The 18,350-nt window shown below is 40.5% G+C and overlaps 1 protein-coding gene across 8 annotated transcripts in view; it reads left to right on the plus strand.

Annotated features, from left to right (window-relative positions):
- The first annotated feature begins 5,087 nt into the window (after window positions 1–5,087).
- Window positions 5,088–18,350, plus strand: part of LOC128154031 (5-hydroxytryptamine receptor 2A-like) — a 108,147-nt gene continuing 94,884 nt past the window's right edge. For all 8 annotated transcript variants that reach the window (XM_052814070.1, XM_052814071.1, XM_052814072.1 and 5 more), the window contains exons 1-2: window positions 5,088–5,401; window positions 13,500–13,922. The gene's annotated coding sequence lies outside the window, so the exon portion shown is untranslated. The remainder of the gene's footprint in view (window positions 5,402–13,499; window positions 13,923–18,350) is intronic.

Consider the following 18,350-nt stretch of genomic DNA (forward strand, 5'->3'; position numbering starts at 1 on the left):
TTAGCTTTTGTCTTAAGAACAGGGTTTTCAAATAATCATGCATCAAAAAACATTGTATTTTGGAAAGCATTACACTCAGTAAAATAAGCAACTGAAACATCATCTTCCAATGTTCTCACAGCAAGTACATTTAAATTTCAGGTTGTGTTGGGGGCTAACACAGCAATGAATACCCTGAGACAGGATTGAGACTAGATTTTGACAAGTCAGAGGGATTAATCCCAATGCCCACAGCAGATTTAGTCCTTTCCATGTAGGGTTCAAACGTTGCTGCTCCAAAAGAATTGGCACACAGACTACAAACTCAGCATGTGTTACACAAGATAAAAATGGACATTCATTATAAATCATGATGGGTACAAAAATGTATTATTTTGAAAACTTAAGGGAACTATTATAAAAGCTTATACCCATTTGTTTATGAGCTCGCAGAGGAGATATGAGGTTGAGTACACAGCTCATGCAGGCTCTGCTGTTTTAGAGTTCGGGTCAGTTGCTTGCTAACTTGGCTTCCTTCTCCCAAAAAATTCTTTACTGTCAACAATAAATAGACATTTTTTGTTGGACTTCTTCATATACCTGCCTTTGCTGGTGATGAGAGGTGCATGTACAGAGTTGTATCATGCTGTATGCCAGAGTGGGTACTTGTTTGCCACAGCTAATGTCTGAAGCAGAAAGATGTTGCACCATGAGGGTGTTGTGTTGTTTTTTGAGCCTTAGGTTACAGATGCAGAAAAGTTTGGTTTGTTCTGGATATTTGTAGACATTTATTTACATGAAATTACACTGAATTACTTCTAGTAAGTGGGCTGTTTTCTCCCTGCCTTACCATTTGAGGGGTCTGATTTAGCTAGTGAAGGCAGGAGACCTTGGGCTGTGCTGCAGTCAGCAGCGGAGAAGGATGTCCCCTGGGATACAGCTTGGCATGTCTGTGCATCTATCTGATGCCTAATAGCCTTAGTCTGCTCCATTGCCAACAACATATCTGAAGACCTTTCTGATTGATCTCTATGCCTAGCCATTGAGGTATACGTATACAGATATATGTAGGCCATTATAGGTTATAGGCTCCTGGTTGCTTTAGAGAGGACAACACCGGGGAGTGAGTCCTTATGTGGGTATTTCTGCAAATGCAGAGGTATAGCATCTTTTCAGCAGGTTTACGGCAATGTATGCAGTATTTTCTCCTCTGACTGTGACAAATAATTTTGAAATAATAGCAAAGAGATCTTTCAGGTATAAACTGAAGAGGAGATTAGAAAAGGAAGAACAGTTTTTTATAGAATTCTGCACCTCTGTGTAATAAAATATAGAATGTTATGAAGTGAATTTAGCCTCATGAAGCAAATTCAGCCTCATTTTTAGTCCTCTTAAGGTCAGAGGATGATAATGTAAAGGAAAACCTATTCTAGACATTTCTTCAGGCATTGCGGTTACTTCATTAGCCTTTATTTCTTCTCACTTCTGCTCTCTGACAGCTTTTCAAGTCTCAGGTTCTTCCTCTTTGAAATGCTTTGATGCGCTCATCTGTCTTGACAAACTGTTTACGGTCTTGATCTTAATTTAACATTTGTAGATACCCACAGAGAATTTTATTAATTAAGTCTTTAAAAAACTAAATAAGTTCTAGTTTTCTTCATGAATAAAGTTTTATCCTTGCCATTATCTTTCCTTTAGAATGATGTTCCTATTTAACATCTAGGAATTTTTTATTCCTACAAAGCAGCAAGGGGCTTTTAGGGCTTGGGATGTAATTAAATGAGGATTTTATATTTCTTCAGGGGCCCTTTTGTTAAAAGAATAGGAATACAACATAATTGAAAAGGTCTTTTCAATGAAAACAGCCTTTGATACTGCAGAAGCATGAGAGCAAGTGTTTGCCCAACCTCAGATTAGGAGTGCTCCTGTAAATTGATGCATAGTATACGGTTTTCTGGATTGAAGCTGTGGTTTTCCCTATCTCAAATTTGGTGTAAGGTAATGAAATTGAACTGAGGGTTGCTCATAAACGATATGGATTAATTTTGGAGCTACTGACAATGACAGCAATCTGAATTCCTGAGTCTGTAATATGGGACTGACAGGAATAATTCATTGCAGTGTTGTAGCCTGATTTGGCATTTTAGATCCATAATATGAGACACAGTGGCTATAAAAGCCTCCTTGAGGCAAAAGGAAGAGACATATATAAGAGGAAAAGGTTGACATTAAGAGGAAGAAAATGTTTCCAAAAGGCCTGTGAAAAAAGGAAGCCACGTCTGCCTTATTGTTAAGAATATCTGGGGCTATTATGGGAGCCCTGCTGCGGGTACTTAGGGACCCATTGCAGCCTGGAGGAGAGACTGAACCAAGAAGAGCACAGAGAGAGGAACACATCCACGCTGTCCTCTTTGCCTTCACTGACATTGGCATATGCAAACTTTCAGTGTAGTCTGAAACTGTTTTCTCTTTGAATCACACAGAATATTTCTTTGCTAAAGTAATGTTTGCATTAAAAAAAAAAGAAAATCCGGTAACAGCTTTCCTGGCAGTGTGAATAGCATAAATGTACCGCCAGTTTTAATGCATTTGCCATAACCTTGGTCACAGCAGACTAGTCAAAATGTGATCTCTTTCTGAAAAGCCAAAACAATAATTTACTTTTTTTCAACAGGAAACTTTAGGGAAAAAAATACTTCTGGAGCATAGAATTTGCTATTGCTTTTAATCTGCCAACAACTGGCAGTGTTTTGGTTGTTTGTTTTTTGGTTTTTGTTTTGTTTTGTTTTCCTAAGTGCTTTCCCTCACAAATGAAATAAATTATTTACATTATCTAAAATAATGTAAAGTAATTCCATTTGCCTAATGTGTTGATTCTTCTTAATTTGGGAAAGAAAAATATTTTGCCTCTGGTAGAATTTAAGACTCAGCATGCACAGTCCTGCCACTAAAAGGGAGACCTTTAAATCCTAATGCAGGCCCATTCTTTAGACAGGGACTGAGTGATCTTTGAAAGTGAGAAAGCTGCATCAAGAGGTTTGACAAGGTTCATTAAAGTCCAATTAGAAAATTCATTTTAACGCTAGGCATCTTGTCCTTTTTATCTCCCAAGGAAAAACAATAAAAGTTTCATCACATACAAGTAAATACGTATTTAAAATGTATTATGGAAATAAATAATCTTCATGTTTAATTCATCTCCTTGTATAATAATTGATGTCCATTAGGGATTCTGACCAGGCATTAGGTAGGACCAGCTTCATCATGATGCAGTGTAGCACTGGATGTGCGATTCTCAATTGTCCATAGTGGGAACTTATTTCAATTCTCTTGACAAATTTTTATTTTCAGAAGAGTTACGAAAGATCTTCTTTAAAGAGTTCATTTGTTTTCTGAGCAGTGCAGTCCTGGCACATGCTCAAAAACCCATGACTCAGCACCTTTACATTGAGGGATTTCTAATGGTTCTTTTAACTACTTCTGTAAGTTTTATTCATTTTAGGATCATATTATTTTCAGTTGTTGGTTCTCAGCCGTGGGGAATAACCTCCTCCCCCCTGCTCGCAATATTACAAAAACTGAAGGTTCCACTTGGTTGTTTGATTGTAGGATATGAGTTTTGTGACTCACAATGATGTGGACATTTACAAGATCAGTAAATCCAATGTAAAATTCAAACGTTAGGTAGCTCCTGTGTCCTATGGCTCTTAAGGCTGCTCTTAATTCCTTTTTTGCACCAATGAACCTGCCAAGCATGCAGCATTTGTTATGCTTGTCTTGTGGAGCCAGCCCTTTTCCCCAGTGCCTGCCCTTTCCCTGGCTCCGCTTCCTCTGCAGCACGGCTTATCTGTGCGACATTGTGCAGCCTTCTGAAATTGTGCAAAACCTTTAAATAAACATAGTATTTTGGACTGAATGCAGGCGTGGGGACTGGGTGATGGCTTTTCAAAGTGCTGGATTGTAGCTGTTCAAACACCATGTTTGAGTGGCCCATGCTGCAGAGCAGGTACTATGTGCCTGCAAAAGTATTCATTAGAAAATGATTGGGAAAGCTAAATGAGTTCTGTGATGCTTTTTTATTGCATTTATTACAATTACATACAATTCATGTAAAAGGATTTCAGGAATCTTAAAACACTGAAAGCAGACTTTCATATGAGCAAATCATATGGAAGGTAGTGGCACATTTCAGGGACAGAGATGCCCATCGTCCTCTCACTCTGTCTTGGCCATAATGAGTTTAGGAGAGTTTTTAATCCCCAAATTGGTGATGTTCAGAACTTTGCTGGAAGTTGCAGCTGCTCAGTTCTTAGTCCTGTGGCACAGGTCATTAGGGACTGCAGCGTTTTGGCTGCCCCACAAGAAATGTATTTCCATGAGTTTTAAATATTATTTGCTGTTACTGACCTTGCAGTAACAGTATTTCCCACAGGAAACTGAAGTTTTAAGGCTTCATAATTTTCAATGTAAATCACTCTGGAATCCTGCATGAAAGGGGAAAACCCTCATAAGAGATATATTTCACAACTGTAATTATAAAAATAATGTTCTAATCTGAAAAAAAAAAAAGACTAATAAATGGGAAAATCCGCAGAGAACCCCTTAACATCTAAAACCAAGACAGCCCACTGACTCAGATATTATTAGTTGTTGTTGCTTAGTGTTCTTAAAGAACTTTTTCTGAGACTGTCTTGAAAGACTAATAACTAAATAAACTAAACTGCACTTTTCCTGTCTTAGGTAGACTAGGTCTTAAAGTCAACAGTGCAAAATGCAGCCTCATAGTCTTTAAATATTAAATAAGCATTTTGCGAAGGCAGTGGCTGTAGCAGAGGCCCTAGTATGTGTTTCTTCACCCCTTTTGTGAGCACTTGGCCAATTATTTTGGTGAGTCCCACCTGAAGGGACAGAAATAAGCACACCCATTTTAGTAGAAATGGCTCAGTAATTTTTAGATGGTGACAAAATTAGGCTTGTGACTATGAACTCTTGGGGTAAGTACACTCGATCATTCTCAAACAGTTGTCTTAAATTCGACCCAAATGTTTCCTGCTGATAGGAATGCCACTTCCTTCATTTTGCATATATTCAGAATTGGTACTTTATACATTGTCTGCAACTTGGACAGTGCATGTCATTCTATGAAGAAAAGAGCAAGCTAACATGGAATTTGTTCTTCCCAGTGGTACTGTTTGGAGGTTCAGCTCTCTTTTTGCTACCTGTACTGCTATCACCCAGGATTAAAAGCTGTAGATATCCCATGGCTGCAGCAAGGGCTTTCAGTGACTTGGATGAAGACTGCAAAGATGCATCAGAACAGCGTGGGCAATGACTTCTGGGAAGATCATGAAAAAATAAAGTATGGCTAATGGACCTGTGTTCCTCTCTCCTCCCTTTTGGCAGTCGTTCATGGTAACACAAAGTAAGTATAAAGCCTGGTGCCAAGACAAAAAGCTAGTGATTTATAGTTGCTTTAAGAGATCCTAAAGCCGGGAGGGATTTTTAAGGGCTTCCCTGAGTTAATTCCCGTTTGAACTAAAGCTCGAAGCTTAAGCCAGACCTTGCGGGACTGCAGCTGCCTGCACCATGGCTGTAGCACCAGGTAGCTGAGTTCACAGACTTTGTCGCAGGGCTTGGGTTCAGCTGGGCACATGGGCGAGCCCGCTGGCAAGCTTGTGGGATGGTTTGCATGCTCAGACCTGAACAGGGGGAGTGCTTTGCTGGATGGGGCCGTGAGGAGCTTTCTCCTGGGCTGCGCTGCAACTGCTGGCCTACGGGCTTCACTGCCAGCTAGAGGGATGACATCCTGCTGTGTGGGGATGAGCCTTGCTGAACATCTGGACCCTCCTGAGACCAGCATGGGTCACGTTTGTGATCCTGAGCAAAACTGACGTGGCAAAATCGCCAGGGCAAGTAGCATGTGGAGAGTTTTCCCACTTTGGCAAGCGGGTCAGTGGGATCCAGTGAAAAGCAGGGACTGAAGGAGTGGGTGTTTGAGCCTGGTGATGAGCTGAGATGTGCCTGACATTCTGTTTAGCCCAGGCACTGTCTCCTATTTTGGATAAGATCCCTTTGCTCCTGTGAATTGGTTGTGTGGGGGTGCTGGACTACATTTCCTGCCCCAGCTGCTTCAGTGCCATTGAGGATTAAGTTTTTGCATCTGCCCCATGCTCGTTCTTGTTGATAGCATCCTTCAGATCAGTTCCATCTCCAGGGGGCGTGAAGTGTTGTGGGGTTTTTGTTGCAGGTTTTTTTGTGTGTGTTTTTAACTTAAACCTGGTATTTCTATTTGAAATCAAAACATTTGAAACAATCCCCTTTAGAATTAAAATGACAACTCACCATTTCTGTATTAAGATTTAAACCCATCATAATATCTTAAATTTACATAAAACCAATATTTAAGCATTAGATGTTTCCTATTAACATGTAAAGAAAGCTACAACCCAGGGAATTCTCTGGCTAAACACATGAAATTATGCTTAATTACAAACTATTTTGGTTCAGAAGAGCAGCTATCATCAATCCTTTCTTAGGCAAAGGTGTAGGTGAGGTGAGGTCTCTTCTAGCCCTTTGATCGTATTATGATCAGCAACAATTGGCTGCAGTCAATAATTATGGAGATAATTTTCTTCATATGACTTTCATTTAAATGCGAATCATGTTTGATGTTTTCTTTTGTAATCAGTGCACCTATTAAAATACTTTTTTTCCGTATTGTTAATTGAATTCCAGCTTCAATCCTACAGCATTTTGACACAAGTTGCAGGTAAAATTAATCATCTAATAAATAAGAAATGTAAAAATTAGGAAAAAGTATAGTTGCTAACCATGGTGTGCTATTAGCATAAAAACCCCTTGAAGTTACTGTAATGACACAACCAGTGGTAACTGTTACCAGGCAATCTGAATCAGTCTTTTTCTTTGGGGGAAGATTAGCAGGTAACTAGGATTATACAATAAGGTTAACATCAGTTACTTAAATGAAAATGTTTTGGCTGCAGTCTGTGGCTACTAGGTCAAAATTCTATTTAGATCATGCTTCTGCTTTGCATAGCGTTCCCTCTAATGTTTTCTGCTCTTTAAATGCCCAAGTTGGGTTTAGCATGCATTGCTTTGGAGGTGATGGGGGGAGCTGACGCCGCTGTCACCCTTCCTGACTCCAGAGCAGCAGGTCCCCTTCCCTCCACCCACCCCGACCCCAGGGCTGGGGGTGGTGTGTGGTTCATGGGCTGAGGTGTTGGGCTGAATATCTGGTCTAGGGCAAGGGAGAAAACAACCCCAGCAGTGCACCAATGCAAATAGCTTTGTCAGTAGTGGATTTGGCTCCATCTTTTCAAGGGGCAATTTTTTGCTCTGTCACAGAAAAGGATCTAGACTAAAGACACTTGGGCCACTTCTCTGTTGGCCACAGGTACTTGTGTGTCAGGGCAGAAAGCAACTCCTGACCTGGTAAAATGTGGGCAGTCCGCTTGAATCTCAGTGGTAAAGAAGGGATGTCTTCTGCTCTAAGGAATTTCAGGAAAGGAATGTTGTCTCCTGTTATTTAAGAAATCCATTCCCTTTCTTATGCAAAGCATATAGTAACAGTAACAGAAACCATCATTAACCTTCATCTCATTTGGGGATGAACTGGTTGACTGCACTAAAATTATTATGAGCGATATGTTGGATAACAAACAGGAATGCTAATTGGAGACAATGTCAGAGGAGAAGTGTCTGAGGGACAGAGTGAAAGGCAATACTTGCATCTGTCTTGTTCTCTGTGCAGAGGTCTGCAGTAGAAAGGAAAATGACAGAGGGCAAAGCTGAAGCTGTGTAGAATTGCTGTGGGTTTAATGTGTTTGCTGTACCCTACCTTGGTGGCAGAGAACCTGCCACTTTGCACCCAGTTTAATTTTAGCCCAGGGCCAACTTCCACGGGATGAAAATTTGAGTGTGGTGGAGAACATTATTGCCTGCTTTTCCTGGCTGCAGAAAAGCTTAATCATTCACTCTTTGCTCTCCTCTATTCTATTTTCTTTCCTAAGAGTGTTCCATAAGATCTACATATCCGAAATTGCTCATGCTGATTTTTTAATGAAGAAACGGTGATGTGCTCGTACCTTGGGACTTTGGGTGTCATCAGTTGAATTGGTATAACGGATTGAAGTTAGATAGATGGCATGTTGAAAATGCTCTCTTGGTCTGTGCTACTCTGAGTTGCTTAGTGTCTACTGGAGAAAATGCAGTTCTGTGTCAAAATTGTGGTCTTTCTCATCAAAAGATCAAAATGAGAGTTAATGTTCTGCCCTCTTGTGAATGTGTGTGTGGGAATTGCTCTGTTGTGGGGTGTTGAGTTGGGTTTTTGTGGTGGGTTGTTTTTTTCTAGATCACCAAGTGTGCTGTTAGTTATGAATTAGAGGTTTTAAAATCAGGCCTCTGGAGATACACAACTACCTTCTTACATGCCATGAAGCCATTCAAAGGAAAACTGAAAGCCATTTTCTGTAAAATAATAATTTTCTTTTGCTTTAGTTAGTAACATCCAGTATTACTGAAACTGCGTTTAAATATTCTTTCATTCTAGTTTTTGGGGGTTCTATTTGCTGGTTCCCGGTTCAATCCCATTTAAGCAGTTTTGGGGTAAGGGGCAGGTATAGCCCATCCCTCTGCCTCTGGCTGTCTGCCTCAAACCAACATGCAGAGAAAAAGTTGTCCAGTACAGTGTCTATGTTGTGGTCAAAATGTAACTGCAGTCTATGCAGTCATACTTTCAAAGATCAGAACAAATAGAAGAAACATTTTAAATTGTTTGTGGACTAAGAGAGAAGAAAACTTCAGTTGAAACTGAGTTTTATAATCTTTGCAGTTCATTCTTCTCTAGTTACTTCTTTCCGAGATCTATAACCACTGTATTGTCCCCGTTTCTGTCCAACGGTTAATTACATTAGTTCACTGACAAACTATTATTAAACAACTGCAGTCTACTTTAATAGCTAGTTTTCTAATTAAATATCTGTAATGGTTTTGTTCTCAGTCCTGGACTTTAGGCATCTTATTTGATCCTATCCAGTGTCTTGCATCTTTTATGTATGTTTTTCTTTCTCAGAGGTCTTTGTGATGGGAGGCCTTTTCTCCAGCTGTCTTACAGTAGGGTTGGAAATGCTGGGTATAAGGCTCTTCCTTTCTGCAGAGGAAGCAGGTGTGTGTTTTTACCATATCCAGTAACACACAGGAGTTGCCCTGGGTGCATTCAGTTTGACTACACCATTCTGCAGGGTCACCTTTTGCGGTGTGGACAGCTGCATGCTGGCTTCATCACATGTCTTATCAGGTTGTGTTTCCCACACGCAGCCCGTAGCTCGCAGTGCCCTCCGGTGAAGCCTGGTTCAGTAACCATGGACATTTCTGCTTCTTGCATGCATACATAGCTTGAGGAGGATGCTCTGAAACAGGCATCCTCAGTGCGGGTTCACTGTGCTGGGGACATGGTCTGAGGTGGATGGGCTACCCTTCAGTCTTCTTGGATTTACTTACTACCAGGGGAGTCCATGGGTAGGATTCAGATATCATTCCCTCATGCAAGCAATAAATATTTTTCTTGAACAGTATTGTAACTATCTTGTTTTAAAAGAATAGCGTGAAGTCAGCATAGGTGACTTTTCTTCCTAAAGCCATATAAATCTCTGTGAGGCTCCTTCATGAGACCCAGAAGAAATCCAGTGGGCTCAAAGTCATAGGCCTAGAGTTTTGCCTGTGGAAGGAAGTTCTGGAGAAACTGGGCTTAAAGTAGAAATACAAATGGAAAAAACCTGAGTAAAACCCTGTTCTGTGTCTCAGTCACAGCAGTTTAAAGTTTTGAGTTTTCAAATTTTTTTGTAATTTTTTGGTTTTTTTTAAAGATGCTTCTAAGTAGTTGTGTAGCAGCTCAACTATGGGGCTAAACTCAGCCTGCAATACACAGAAAAATGTATTAATAATGGTACAGAATTTTAAATGCCCTGACATTATCCTGCTACTGCATTGGCTTTAAACATTTACACATTTCAGGGGAACAGCAACTTAATTCTTAATTAAAATCACTAAGCAAATGCAGATTATATTTAATTTAAATATTTATAGAATTTAAGCTTTCAAAATAGATTAGATGTTGAACAGCAAAACTGCTAACATCTGAATGATAATTTTACTTCTGAGCCCAATTAAGAAACTAGTCAGGAATACAGCTAATAAGTTGCTGTGTTTGAGGAAATATTTTATAATGTTGTATGTACAGGGGACCTTTAAAAATGAGCGCTCCCAAGTAAAAGGGATAGTTTACAAAAATTTTATTACTTCTGATAGCATTTTAAAATCTTGCATCATCTCTTTGCTTTCTGGGAGTTGCGGTTCTTCCCGTTATCCTGAATACAGCTGCAAAAATATATAGTGAACCAAAGAGAGATGAAAACATACCAGCATGCCAATCTACTTGATTTTTATAATGCTAAACGTTAAATTGAAGCACATGATTATCCCCGTTGATTTTAATTAGTCAACACATATAAAGTTAAGCTTGTACGTAATTTTTTTCATAGTAGAAGTACAAGCTTGCATAAAGAACATTTTTACAATCTTAAGGATGTTCCTATCTATAAAGAAATTCCTTGTGTTAAATTTTATCACAATAATCCCCCCAGCAATATTGTTTTGGTGATCCAGTATATCCTTTGACACAGCATTTTCTACAATATGGTTCAGCCACGAGTAACAGACCACCAAGGCTTTTTCAGGGACAGGTTCAAATCTTGGCTTCTCACTCTTCTTCTCCTCAAAGCCAGTTTTATTCCCTGCTACACCTTTTCATTTTGGGAGACACCTTCCCTATTGCATTTATCTGTCACATACCTAGAGGCGATCAGATCCTACAAGCTTTAGGAGGATTTAATGTAACTGTAGGTTTCATTTTGCAAATATGTTAATATTGCCCAAATAAGCTGATATCTATGAAATCTTTCAGGATTGGGTTTGAACCTTCTGGAAATCTGTTTGGCAGTGTCTCACAATTTTCAGTGTGGCAACGAGTGCTCCTGAGATTGAAAGGCTCCTTGTGCCTTTGATACAGATGTTTCAACAGTACCTCTTAACTTGCCTTACAGTCTTCCATTGGTTTTTACTCTGTATTATGAAGTCTGTAAAAGCTGTAAGATCTCTTCTGGTTTTCCTTTATAATGCTACTAAACTTTATGTGAATTGTTTTAGATTGCATTTCCTGTCTATTTGTACACTGCTGTTTAGGCTGGAATATAGCATGTGTTTAATTTTTTCTTGGCCTCATTACAGTTCATTCCTTGCTTCACTGCATCATCTGTCTTGTTAGTCCATAAATATGATGTATTCTAATCACTGTAAATTCTCTGTTTCCTCTATCTGTGTGTCACCAGCAAGACTAGTTTGGAAATTACATTCCTGAAAGGTCATTTTCTAAAAGATACAAGAAAAGGCATTGTGCAATGCTGGTGCTTAAGGCTGGGGGCTTGTCACTCATCTTAACCTCAAAGCAGCTGCTGCAGTCTGTTCTCTGTTCATAGGCTCATCTCGGTAGCTATCACATGCAGAGATGGTCACCCAGGTGAGTGCCTTTGGCCTCAGACTAGTAGCACAACAAAGTCTTCACTGGGATTTGTGATCTGTATGCAGTATAAATTATGTCGTATATGTAGGGTGGGCTGGTAAAGGAGAGTAAACAGTTCAGAGTCACTTTTTGCTGGAAAAAGGACTTCTTAAAGACAGAGGTTATGTGGTACTTAGAAACAGACAGTGGTGCAGAGCCAAGAACATGCAATGGCTGTTCCACCACAGGATCCTCTTATACAAGAACACACTGTGCAAGCCTCCTGTGCCTCACACTTGGCTTTCTGCCCTCTTCTAAGAGCACCAATGGGTTGGTACTTGGTATGTTGATATGACAGTAGGTCTGTGGTTTAGCTGAGATCAGTTACATTCAGTAACTTTCCCCTGTTTTCCATGCTTATAGATGTCAGTGCCTCCACTATGCTCTTGTTTCTCTGCCAATCCTGCTTTGGGGCTGGTTTGATGGCACAGAGACTGTGTGCTACAACCAACACACATCTGCTAACAGCCTTCCTTGTACTGCTGCTGCTTCTCCTCCTCCTTCCCACTCATTTAGCACTTCTGCATTGTGTTATATATCCACAGAAAACTCCTGGGCAGATTTTTCCACCTTTCTTGGGTGCTTGTACAGCCTCTAGCAGAATGAGCCTTGGCTGGTGCTGCTTTGAGGCTCTAGGGTCTGTGTGAGCGTATAGGGTGCACTGTTGAGTTTTGTCACTTTATTTTCTTAGGCTGTGCAGTAGTGATGTTTTGGAGCAAGAGCTGTTCAGTTCCTCAGACTATCATGCTCTTTCCTGGCCTGGGCTCCCATGCTGGACTGACTCCCCGTGCCAGCCATGCTGTGTTCCATGATACATGTAGTGGCTCATGGCTACAATTCACTCTTGCAAAAGGATACTACTCACTATCTTGGATAAATGAGTTTGAGATTCATGAATGAAAAGAACAGGATGAAAGTTAGATACTAGTATTAATTCTCTTGAATCCCTCCATCCTGTTTTTCATGTCTTTCTGATGTTTCAGATGGGTATATGATGATACTGTAGACATAACCAGTGAGAAAAAGCAGAGATGGAAACATGCCAAGTTTTGGTTGGATTACTGAATGGCAGTTTCCAAAGCCATGTGATACTACTACAGCAAAATTCAACTCTGCTGTTTCTTACAGGTTTTAATTAATTAATGTATTTATTTAATTTTGTGAGGTTTAGCAGCTTTTTAATGACCTTTTGAATTTGTTTCTGTTTGTGGGTGACTTGGATTACTTACTTTTCTATCCCGGGGATGCTGAAACATCATGTGTCGTGCTATACTGGCTTTGCTAGTCCACTGGTGACTGCAGAAGGTAGAAATTCTCCCTGTTGCACAGAAATATGCTGGTATATCCCCTTCTGCTAATTTGTCAGATAAGCTATTTTAATTACCAAAGTTAATGCTTAGGGGTCTGACTGCTGAAAAACTTTGGTGACAGATTAAAGTTTTCTGGCTGGAGCTGGTTTCTTGTGTTTGCAGAGGAGCAATTCAGACAAGCGCGAGCTTGTGTCAGTTGAACCCAGAGAAGAAATTCAGAGGTAAACCAGACTAAATAAACAAGTAAAGTGGAGTACAGAGTGGTGTGAGCCCTTGCTGGTGTTTGTGTGATGAAAGCTGCTTGTATATGAAACTTAATAATGGGCAATTTTTGCTTGGTGTTGTGAGGTTTGAATTAACCAGCACTATGTTTGATGACAAAATACTAAAACCACAACAAATTCTGAGTAGGCCACAGCTGACCAAGTCATCCGATTAATAGGATTTTATCTAATGGAATAATTTAATGGGGATGTTTGAAATGTACTGTGTAGAAGCCACAGATAGATTTAAATTTCAAGGATGAACATTGTTCTTCATTCCTTCTCTCTCCCTCTCTCTCTCTTCCCCCAAAGGTCTCCCTGGTGTATTTGAGTCTCCTCTCAGGTGAGCCCTTCAGCTCGGAGCCATCCACAAGTGCAGAGTGCTTCGAAACAAGCCCACTGAGGCATGCTAGCAAGACCCTGAGTCACAGACGGAGCAAACTTTCCTAGCTCATCACCATTCACTGGCCTCAAATCCTCTTTGGAGTAGCTACCAGAGGGGCTGAACTTTGCTGTTTTCTGCTGTGCTGCCCGGGATCTTTTCCATGTTAGCAAAGGCTGATGGAAACCTGTGTCTAAGTGGTACCGTGTGAGAGCAAGATACTCACCCTGTTCCCTCACAGCCTCTCCCTGCTTTTGTCCTTACCAGCAGCCCTGCATCACCACGCGCCAGATGTGCAGGCAGCTGCAAAGAGCTTCCCTCCCTGAGTGCAGGTGCTGTCTTTCAAGAAACAAGTAAGTGTTGATCAGTAAATGCTGGGTAAATGTATTATTTTTTGTTCAGATAAAAAAAATGCTGCTCCTTGGGGGCAGGCGAGGGGGAGAGGGCAGTCCAGAAGTCTGGCAGTGGCTGGGTTGGCTGGATTGGGGAAGTGCCAATGCCAACCCACTGCCCTTAATTTGCCTGGCAAGGCAGCTCTCCCAGATGAGAGATTCTCTTCAGAAAGGTTTACTTGGTTTAAAATGCTTTGTTAGCAAATGCTGCTTCTGACTTCTTGTAACTTTTAACTAACCCCAGCTTATCTCTGTCTTTATTTTAAATTGAAAGGTACTTTACCTAAAGTGTTCTCATCACCCAAAACACTGCTGGGTTCATACACAGAATAGTTTAGTGTTCATCTGTCTCATTGCTTTACTGTCCAAGGTGAATCTCAGGGGACTAAAGCTCTGAACCAAGTAGCTTCAGGCTATTCATCTGGAAAACAGAGCCACTTAGACCTTTGTAAAGAAAATAATCTAGTAATCAGTGCAAGAGACCTGTCTCTAAGCCAACCCATTTGGAAAAATTGCCAGTGTAGTAATTACAAACCTTTTATCACAATAATACTGATGATGCCTTTCCATTATTGCCAGCATTTCTTCTTCCCTGCAACTACAGGACTGAGCTGGTTTTGCATCCTCTTCTGTGATCCTGCATTTGAAATGCTTTTGAATTTGAGATTGACACTGCAGAGCTGGACATTGAGCAGAGACATTATTCTGAGCGTTTCCCTGCAGACCAATGCAGCTAAAACCATTGGGAATTGAGGAAGACATTGCTGCCATGCTGCTGGCAAGGCAGCAAGTGTTGCCTTCCTAGCTCTGTACATCCTTCCTCTGGAGCAGGGAAGGAGCCAGGTCTCTCTGCTCTCTTCTACAAAGGGGAAGAAGGGGCCAGATAAGTGTGTGTTTGCCTGCACCCTTCTGCCTGCCAGCCCGTGCAATCAGGTTGTGGGTGTCTCTGGGAACACACCAGTGCCAATGGGATGGCACTAGTCTCGTACCCTGCCCTCCAGATGTGCTGATTCTAGGTAATCTCACTCAAACACAGAAGTTTCTCACTCTCCCATGAAGTATCAGTGGATCAATGTTTCTGTGCATTCTGCTAATTAGATATGTTTAGTGACTCTTAGAACTTTTATCTAATCTCAAGCTTCAGGCACTTATTTTATAGTTTTTCCTCATTCTTTTTGCAAACGAGAGAATACTTACTTGTGTTCTTGAACACACATTTAACAGTGCAGTTTCTGTACCTTCCAACCAGCAAGGTCCCATGATGCTGGATATTGCACAAACACAAATGATACTGCTTTCTATTTTGAAAAGTTTACTGGCAAACAAAATTTGGGATGAAATACTGCATAAAAACAAAGGGAAGGGTAGGCTCGTCTGTAGTTGCAATGTTAATCCCAAGGTCTTGGCTGTGTGGTTTTTAGCTTTGCTTTTGTTCTGATTATCAGTTGCTTATAATATTTTGAAAGCATAAGTATTACGGTAAGGATCAAGTTCCTGTAGCTGTGCTGGTGAGGTGCTCACTGCTGTTCAGCAACAGCAGCAACATGTTATTTAGGGTGAACTCCTGCAAAAGTTTGCTCACTTGACTTGGTTGCTGTGGGCTGCTATGTGGAAAAGAAGATGTGGGGCAAAGCTTCCCTTGAAGCTGGGAGCAGGGGGACAAGTAACACGGGTTCTCCTGTTTCAAACTCGGGGAATCTCAAGGCACCACTTTTTCCTGCAGTTCACAGCAAGGCAGTCCAAGCCCAGCACACATATCACATCTAATGTTTTGCCATCTTGATTTCATGCAATAAAGGTTACTGCCTATTTAAATTAATAAAATGGAAAAATACAACGAGGAGCAGAAGTGATGTGCCTTGAGGAGCTGTGCTGTTACTTGTAGGCATAGAAGCCTTTTTGGTGCTTTTCACAGGCTGGATTACATTGCTGGCAACTTTTCAGCATTGTTTTTAGTGAGGAGGGAGCAGAAAGAAAATGATTTTAAATTGATGAGCCCTAAAGGTGCATGTAGAAGATTTTCACTAGCTTCATAAAAGCTCCTGTAGACTTAATCTAAAAAAACTATAGCAAAGATGGTTTATCTCCTTTTCATAGTCTTGTCTTTAAGCCTCTTGACTTTTAATGTACTACCCTTGTACCTTAAAATCCAGAAAAGTGTTTTGAAGTTTACAAACTACAAAACTGGTAGGTACCAATCTTGGAGGACGTTTTGAGCAACACTGTAGCAGGTAGCAAGGAGACAGAGGTCCACACACAAGGACAAGACCCTACGGGTGTCTCACTGGTGATGTGAGACTTCTGAAGTCTCAGTCTGCTGCAGCACATCCTCCTCTGATGCAGGTAGCGGTGGGGCGTTTTTTGCCCCAGCACTCTGCATCATTGCTAGTTTTGTCAATGAGTCCTTGATGCTGTAGAGATTTGTGGAGCAACAGATCCAAGTGGCCAGTTTACTTTGAGAGAGAGTTCTCAAGAACAGGTAGGACAAGAATCAGTGACGAATGGGCTGGCATTGGCAGCAGAGGTAACCAGTGAATGTTTCAAAAGCCAGACTCTTATCTTGTTCTTTAAGAAATTCCTAGTACTTGGACAGGTCCATCAAAGAACAAACTTTAAAAAGATGTTTATTCCAGAAATGACATTAAAGAGGATGTGGAGACTGTTATGCAAGTTCTACTCAAGGAAAACATTTGGTTTTCCTCTCCTGGCAGGAGTGAAAATGATTTGTTAGAATTTGTCTAAAAATTCATGAGAAAATAACTTTCTGGTGGAGAAACAAAAAAAGCCTTAACAGCACCAACCCACTATTGCTTGTAGATTTTGATAGTGAAGATTTGTAATTTTGGAGAGAGTAACTATTTCCATGAAAAATCCATGGTTGCTGTCTAGCAGTAAAAATGCTGTGAAGAAGCACACAGGTTGTTTCTGGGGTAGCATTTCTCCTTGTGATGGCTGCAGCAGAATTGCTTTGTGCTTCTCTCAGGAGACAAAAAGCCCCGCTAACCAACTGGCATGCTCCATGCAATCATCTACAGGATTTACCAACTGCCCCGCTAATCACCCAGTGGTATAGGTTAGAATGTCCTGACGTCAGTGTTCAGAGACCAAGAGGAGGGAAAGCCACCTCCAGATGGATTTTATACAGAGCTATTTGTCTCCAAAAGTGCCAGCAGATTTAAATTACTGCTGCTGTTTTCAACAAGTTCCTCCTGCATGTTCTGTAATGATTAAGGTCCTTGGAGGTTTTGGATCACTTATGTTTCTCAGTGTAGCTACAGATTGTGAACAAAAGGGTTGCATCAAGTATATTGAATAATGAATTGAAAGGCAGAGGTTCCTTTCCTTCTGTGTACTTTGGGTAGAAAAATTCCTGCTGACTCCACATTTCTTGCTACTGAAAAAGATAACCTGGTCAGGTAGCTAAATGTTAACTTGAAGTTTGCCAGCTTTTACACTTGACATAAAATTGCTCTTAGAAACAGCTGCTGCCTTGCTGCTACCAGTGCCAGAGAGTGTTCTGTTTGATGACTTAATCAGAGTGTTGTTCTATCAGGAACCATTTGTGGATTCAAATACAGATGTAGGATGGTAATTTTTGGAGGAAAAAAAAAAAAGTTAATTTCCTTGAATTCAAAACATGCCCATCATAAAACAGCCCATGTCCTATTCCTGATTTGCTCTGAAGCCAAGTCTAAGCAGGTTGTGCACCTAGTCTGAACTATGCAGAGCAGTGACTTCACTCTTATTATTTGCAGCAAATTTCCCTAGAACATGATGGCTAAAAAAAATGAGGCCAGCTTCTTTTTGAAAAAGTTAAAACTCTATCCATACCTCTTTGCAGTTTATTTTTTATTGTGTGATTACTTTCTGTACAGACTGAACCATGCAGCAGCAGTTTGAGGCTCACCTTTCAGAAACCCGAGAGTTAAAATGAAGTGCCAAAGCCTTAGATAGGCCTGGCTAATATGGACAAACCGTAGTGTCTTCTGATCTAACTTCTAGTTAGGGCTCCTTAATTCTGTCCTAAAAAAGAAAAAATGAAATTAAAAAAATATATATAGTCTTGGACTTTTCTAAAGCAATTGCAGCTGAAGGAATATCTATATGGAAACTGGTTGGGGAAACTTCTTGTAACATCACAATTTTGGAAGTATATGGAGCAGGAACAAAAACCTGTGAATGATGGGTCCAGTCCTCATGCTTCAGTGGAGTGATGCTGAAAACTTTTAGCTGGTATGTAAGTCATCCATTAAACGCAAGGGGAAACAATGGACACTTGGAGTTTTCATTTCCATGCAACAATATGAATTAGTGCATGGAAAAACCCAGCAAAACATAATATTTATTGCTTCTTTGTCTACACAACCCATTTCTGATGCTTGTGAGATT

This window comes from Harpia harpyja, chromosome 18, assembly GCF_026419915.1.
Source record: "Harpia harpyja isolate bHarHar1 chromosome 18, bHarHar1 primary haplotype, whole genome shotgun sequence".
Lineage (NCBI taxonomy): Eukaryota > Metazoa > Chordata > Aves > Accipitriformes > Accipitridae > Harpia > Harpia harpyja.